The sequence below is a fragment of the Mauremys mutica genome, chromosome 2 (genome assembly GCF_020497125.1).
Source record: "Mauremys mutica isolate MM-2020 ecotype Southern chromosome 2, ASM2049712v1, whole genome shotgun sequence".
NCBI lineage: Eukaryota > Metazoa > Chordata > Testudines > Geoemydidae > Mauremys > Mauremys mutica.
This window is the reverse complement of record NC_059073.1, coordinates 235,609,878-235,617,306: the sequence shown is the minus strand read 5'-3', so window position 1 is coordinate 235,617,306 and position 7,429 is coordinate 235,609,878. Positions and strand designations below refer to the sequence as shown.

Sequence of the window (7,429 nt, the reverse complement as noted above, 5' to 3'; positions counted from 1 at the left end):
CTTCCTAATTTTGTGATAACTTCAATGGGCCTGACTTTCCAAGGGTGGATGTTCAACACTTTCTGATAATTAGGCCCCTTGAAGACATCTCAAGTTGGGCACCCAGAAACTGGGGCACACCAAATCATTAGTCATATCTGAAAATCTTATTGTAAACCAAATTTTGTTAGTTGAGTTACCTGGTAATTATGTTGTTTGTTTAAAACTGAGCTCTTGACTTTAATGGGAGTTTGAGTAGTCTTTGAAGGCACAGCTGGACCTAATGTAGATTTTTAGGTTACTTCATGTAAAGTTACACATGGATCATGATAAATGTCTCTATAGCTGTTAAACAAGTTTTTAAATAAAATTGGTTGAATCTGAAGCTTGTCTTGGTGATTGCCTGAGAGTTGTAGTAATTTCTTCCCAGGCATCTGTTGAGGCCAGCCAAATGCTGAATGGCATGGAACTGCCAAATAAGGAAGGGGATCCAGGGATCTAGGAGAACCAGGGGACTGGGATGCTAGAATCATTCTCCGGTGGAGAGAGACTTCTCTAGGAAAAGCAAGTGCAAGATCCCCCCCCCTGCAGAAGATTATATCTTTCTAATTTCTTTAGGGTAGGTCCTGTTGTGCCAGACAATCAGAAATAAGGAGAAAACAGAAAAGGTAAAATAAATCACCGCAGTTAGCTTTGTTTTTTGAAACCACAGTAATTTATTGCCAGATTACTTGAGGGCAAGACACATACTGGGGTGCCATAAATAAATCACATTCTATTTCTTATACTGCATGTCATCATATTTTGTACATTTCAGAATCCAGACTGCTAGGTTGTTTATATTTCTGTTGTGCCTTTCCACCTTATCTGTGTCAACTTTTTTTGTTCTTGTCTCAGGATAAGACAGTAAACAACAAATTCCATTTCCACCAAAGGAAGTGTTTAGACTGAGGAATTACACAGAACTTCCTACTTTAAGTATTTGCAAGACATCAACAGCCCTGTCTACATGGGCAAAAAAGGTATGTGTTTCAATTGAGTTAGCTTAACTTGATTGAAAACCCCTTCTTAACACCCCAGGGCTATTGCAAGACCAGCTCAAACAATTCTAAAGGTACTAAACCCTTCCTACAGGGCTGTCAAGGGGGCAGATTCAGTCAAGTTCACCTAACTTGATTCAAAAACACACCTTTTTAGCTTATGAAAACCAAGCCAAAGGCTTTGCTAAAGGAAGTTGTGGTCAAGTGTATTGTGCAAAAAAATAAATAAATTCCCTTCCAGGCAAGAAATCGACATGATTTGTCAGGCATGCCAGCTATTTGCCAGTTGTCTGATGTGAAAATCTGCCTCTATAAAGGGGGCAGATATTTATAGTTCCTGATCTGTCATCCAGTGTACAGAGCACCTGGATTGTTTCACTAGAAAAAGTTTTATGAAGGGCTCTGAGTCAGATAGGAATTTTATCATAAGGATTTTCCAGAGTATCAACATACAGAATAAAGGCTGAGTGTAAATGATCAGGTGTAGTCCTGAATGGGCAGCTACCAGAATGCCCTTGCCAGCATGGGAACGATCCTGCCAGCATGGCCTCACACGCACACTGTGCAATTTTGCTCTACCAAACGGTGTCCTCCATGTAGTGTGGCCTTGCTGGGTCACAAAGTGTGGAGGTTGCCATTTTGTTCTCAAAATGGTGTCCTTCATGTGGCAAAAATACTGGTATCCTGTTCTGGTGCGATCCCAGCCCCGCTACAGCACAGCTTTAGATCTGATCCTGTGATAGGCTGTTCACCCGCAACATCCACTGAAAGCAAAGGGAATTGAGTGCACTCTGTGCTACACAGAAAACTCATAGCACCTAGGAAGATTGGGCTCCTGATGTCTTGTCAGCTGATCAAATGTGAGGAAGACTAGAAAAGTGTGCCATTGAGTGTTCCCTATCTATTGTATTTCCTGGCCCCAATGGGCCTTGATTTAGTCACTTAAGTGACCACACTGGCACTCCCTGAGGGAGTTAAATAGCAAAACTTGATTAAATACTTTATTTTATGTAGCCCAGTTTTATTAGAGTCAGTTCTTTTTAACCCCCAGTCTTGACGTTTTGCCTTCAAGAGGGATTCATCAAATATTTCACAAATAATTGTCTTTTGCTGGCCTCTTGCTGGCACACTGAGAACTGGAAACTCTTGAGGTCTTTAATGTAGAAGAGCCGTATCCTATCTCTCAAGTGTACAAGTCAGTGGAGAAGCAATCCCCAGTTACAAGATAAATGGTAGTGTGGAAACAAGTCAGCTTAGCCAACAACTGCCTAAGCGTCACAGTGTCTTTTCTGTAATTATTGCATTTAATACATCTAGTTACTTGCACAAAAGAGCTTCCGGATACAGCAATTTCCACAGAGGGCTGTTTAGGAATGTACCGGCCCATCATTTAGCTCTGATATTGTTGGGTTGTCAGAATTGATCATAGCTCTTGACGGAACACCTCTAGCTTTTTTTATGGAGTGCTTCAGAGTGACATTTCACATTGTTTAAGTAGGAGTGATCTGTTAGTTTATATTTTATCTAAAACTGCAGAGCAGATGACCTCCCTCAGGGCCTAAATACATGAATCGTATACACATGTTATAATTAATAGTAGAACTGGGAGAGAAATTCATAACAAGGGGCCGAAGAGCTGGGCAGAGCAACTTGTCAAAAAGAAGGAAATTCCACTACAGATTAGCTTATTTTTAAGCATGTCAAGCTCTACATACAAACATGATCTATTGCTTCCTTGTAATGTCTGTTTAAGGCCCAGATGCTCCAGGCAGTGTCAGGGAGTGCTGTAAATTTTGTCTGAGTCAGGGCAATTCTGATTGATCTCTGAGTGTAAAATCGATAAGAAGACACTGTCATTTTCTTAAAGGATGAGCTAGAAAAGGAAAATAAATTAAGACTCTACTGAATGTCTATCTCCAGTGCTCATTAATTCAGTGTGGTCTGTACTTTGTTAATGTTATGTCCACAGCTTTAATCTTCCAGGTGCTCTTCCTGCAGATAGTCGACAGCAGCCCTTTATTATGTTATGTATATTTCATCCACACGTGGTGGAAATAAAATGTCTACCCTCTTCTTTCCCTGAGCTCCTGATTAATCCATTTTATTATTTTTCAGAAATACATCACTTGGGTGCTGATTAACTTAAAAATGGAAAGCCATTGTCTTTCTCACATGTCCTTCATCAGAACTAACGTACCAGCTACTCATTTGTCTTGAGTTGTTACTGCAAATAACGACTACCAAGCATTTCCCCTTATGTAATGTACTTCGGGAAGATTAATTTACTTCTGCTCTTTTTCACCTTTGCTTTTTTGTCTACTAAGACTATTTTGACACATTTTAACTTTTTTTTTTTAAAACTGATTGTATAACTCTTTGTCTCAGTACTTCCTCAGTTACTTTTCAAATGTTTTTATGGCATCCATCCGAGTTGTGGAACTATCTCTGCTCTGAACTTCATCAGTTATAATCGTAAAGCAAAGAAATTCAGCACTTCTGTACGTTTTTCTCCTCATCCCCCTGCTATAGGTTTAACTCCTCATTCTAAGTGAATTTTCCCCTCATAGGGTATGGTTATAGTTTTTAAATAAAACTTCCAAGATTGTGGGCTCAATTCTGCAACCTTCTCACGCTGGAGTAGTCCCATTGAAGTCAATGGACTACTAGTGCGGGTAAGTGCTGCTCACAGGAGTAAAGGTTACATGATCAAATCGTGTGACATTAAAAGGTCAGGTTCTCTTTATGGCTAAGTGGCACTTTTCAGCTATCTAAACATATGTTCCCAATATATCATTTCTACTAAACATCAACACCAATTCATTTTATAGATCTGAATCTGCATCAGTGTGTTAACATTCAGACCCAAATGACCTTTCTGTCTCTGTATGTTCAAATGTGGAGGCTATTAATAATTAACTGTATCATATTTTATGGGAATATGGAGCACATAGCTGCTTTTTTCTTTTAATGTTCACAAACACGATATATGCTACTTGCCTATAACTTCATTATGTACCTCTAGGGTGCATAGATTGGAGAAGCAGACAGAGATGGCTCAAAAAGAGGACCTTTTGGCTTCAACAAGCATTTAATTCATATTCATGAAGTATCTTACTCCCTTCCCTTAACAAAGCACAACACATGCCAATTAATTAATTTTCATGGAGAGGTCATTGGTGGGACTAGATCTCGGCCCGTCTGTTTCCCCGGTCGAGCAGGCTTCTACTGAACTAAATGAGCAGATTTGCAAGTTTCAGCTAGCAGAGTCTTTTAACATTTCATCTACAAATTGTCTGTCATAGCTTTCTTTCTATTTATTTACTTCATTTAGGTCTTTGACAGCAACTCAGAAAAGGAAAAAACCCTTACACGCTACAGCAAAATATCTCTAGGACTAAATACAATGAGCCCAAATTCTATCCTGTGTTTCCTTTACCCATATTTCTCTCTGAAAAGTGACTTAAGTAAGACTGCCTGTGGACTGAAATGCTTAACTGGTGCTCGTTGTTGTTGTTATGCTTTCAGATTCTTCTGTACTCCATGAGTTGTGAATGGTGTTACAGACGGTAGACGTCAAAAAAGGGAAGACGTTTGGCAAAACCCCGAAATTGTTGCCACAGGACTGCCCTTCATTATTTTCTGCAATCTGAAAATTAGTTAACGGGTATCCATCGTAGAAGTGCTTCTTATACAATTTGGGCTAGACTGTGCTGCTCTGATGTTCGAGGCAGAGTAAAGGATGCAAGGAGCTGACTTTCATCTGAGTGCACAGGTTGGTCACACTCTGCTCCCTATATTCCACTTAATGCACAGACTCCATGAGGCTAGCACCACTGCTACCACTAACACCCCCAAAGTGACAGGGAAAAGGTGGGGTCATGGCAACTACAGCCCAATGGGATGAGGGAGGGGCACTCATTAGTCCTTTACAGTCTTTCAGGTTGTCCATTGAGCTAATGTGAGGTTTTTCAGTAGAAAAAGTCGTAAATGGTCTTCAGACAGTGCTGCTCAATATTAGGAAGAAGATTATTGTCATGAACTGAACACACAGTATAGCCTCAGATATGGAACTGCCTTTTGGTTAAATAAACATTGGCTTGATTGTTGTCTGAACAACAAATCTGTAAACCATTCTGGCTGTCAGTTCTTTACAAAGGCAATAAGCATTTGCGAGCAGGAGGGATTTCTTAGTGTTTCTGCTGCCCAGCTAACATCTCTAGATCAGCCAAACTTGGGAGTTAAGTTGGAATCTTACCATCAAAATCGAATTGCACTCAGTGTATGGTATTATATAAGTATGTTTTTCAAGCAGATTGTAAATGTGACTGTAATATAGCAATACGTTTATAAATTGTATCATAGTCGACACTTTTATACTGTCCTTGAAAAATGCACCTGTAGTCAAACTGCTGGAACGTATTTTAATAGTACTATATTATAAAAATGCACATAGTAAATATATAATACTGTGCACAAAATACATGTAGCAAATGACGGTGTAGATAATACATTCTGTGATACACTTTCACCAAGCCCTCTACCTGGGTTTTCACAGGTTCACATGCAAAACAGCATGCAGGAATACATGTAAACATCTGTGTGCATACTTTAAAAAATTAAAATATCTGCACTCGTGCAAGGATGAACATTTTAGTGGCTGGAGTTCTAGATCCTTTCAGGTGTTATAGTTTTTTAAATGTGCCTCAGCTGGCTTTAGGACTACAGTAGAACCTTAGAGTTACGAACACCTTGGGAATAGAGGTTGTTCATAACTGAAATGTTCATAACTCTGAACAAAACATTATGGTTGTTCGTTCAAAAGTTTACAACTGAACATTGACTTAATACAGCTTTGAAACTTTACCATGTAAAAGAAAAATGCTGCTTTCCCTTTATTTATTTTTTAGTAATTTACATTTAACACAGTACTATACTGTATTTGCTTCTTTTTTTTTTGTCTTGGCTGCTGCCTGATTGTGTACTTCTGTTTCCAAATGAGGCGTGTGGTTGACTAGTCAGTTCATAACTCTGGTGTTTGTAACTCTGAGGTTCTACTGTACACATACATGCACATGCAATTTTGTGTTGGCAGCTGAAAATTTTGTCCTATCTATCCGCTGAAGAGACACAAAAGAAATACCAGTAGGTTTTCATGCTAAAAGATGTCTACCAATGAACCAACTTGATTCCACTGAAATAACTCCAGCATCTAAATTTCCAGTTCAGGCAGGCTAAGGAGGGGACATTGCTGTTGTCAGACCTCATTTTCTTTTATGAGAGATGTGAAACAATACAATGTTAAGGACCTAACCCGGTTTGCTTTATTCATGTGAAAATTTCCATTGACTTATAGATGCACTTACAATTGCCTGTTTCTTCTTTGATGGGACTGCTTTTGTAAGCAAGATTGACCCTAACAGCTGATCCTGCAATTCTTACCCATGAGAGTAGACCCAGTGAGGTGAATAGGACTACAGACCTGAATGAGGGCTGCAGGGTTGGGTCCTGAGATTTTAATGGGCATGATTTCCCCAGATAATGACCAAATGTTATTCAAAAACTTTAAAACCGAATGTAATTGTTACTTGTTTTTAAAACTAAACAGAATTGATGATTGTAGAGATGTCTTCATTCTTATGTAAGAAAGTTAGTATGTTGGATAAGATCTGGTTTACAATTTACAAAATCATACAGAGACAACTTCCCAGGTCCTTCACCTTTTACTCAGGTGGATTCCCTTGGATTTCAGTGGACATAGTTTAAACTAAATGAGTCCAAACAAAATTGAATGAAACTAGACAAATACAAATCATTTACAGATATTGTGTATGGAGTAAATATAATGCACAGATGTATTGGTGGTTATTCAAAGTTTTAAAAAATGTGTAAACCTGTTTTACGTGGTTTCTAAACAAAATAAGCCACCTCTGAGCTCAGTTAAATGAAGTCAATGGAATCACATTTGGCTAGAATGTGGCCAAATAACTTTAGTGTGCTGTGTTATTTGTATGTAACTAAAGAATAATTATGAACAGTTAAGTGACTGGTTATTATAAGTCTGTGCATGAGATTTTGATTGACAAGGCCTAGTCTCATAATCAGTTGGGTCCTGGGTAAATAGACTGATGAGGAAGAAAATCTGGAAGCTTCTGGGAGACAGAGAATCCTGTTGGAAGTGCAACAGGAGTGCCGATCTCAAGAGGTGAAAAGTTTGTAAGAATGGGTACCCAGTTGATTTAGTACTGTAGGACGGGACCCAGGCTGGTAAAGTGGAGATAAAAGCCAGAAAGGGAATGGGAAGGTTAGTGATTTATATGATTAAATAAGTTAAGTGAATCTTGAACAGTGATGAACTGAATAATTCAAATAAATTTGGCATATTGATCTTATGGGATTTATCTATGGGAATC

At 38.7% G+C, this 7,429-nt stretch overlaps 1 long non-coding RNA gene across 1 annotated transcript; it reads left to right on the top strand.

The window, feature by feature from the left end:
- The first annotated feature begins 874 nt into the window (after positions 1–874).
- On the top strand, positions 875–6,549 carry LOC123365278. The gene is made up of 3 exons (XR_006577512.1): positions 875–1,001; positions 4,545–4,791; positions 6,373–6,549. It is a non-coding gene; the product is annotated as an uncharacterized LOC123365278 (long non-coding RNA).
- Positions 6,550–7,429: the final 880 nt, after the last annotated feature.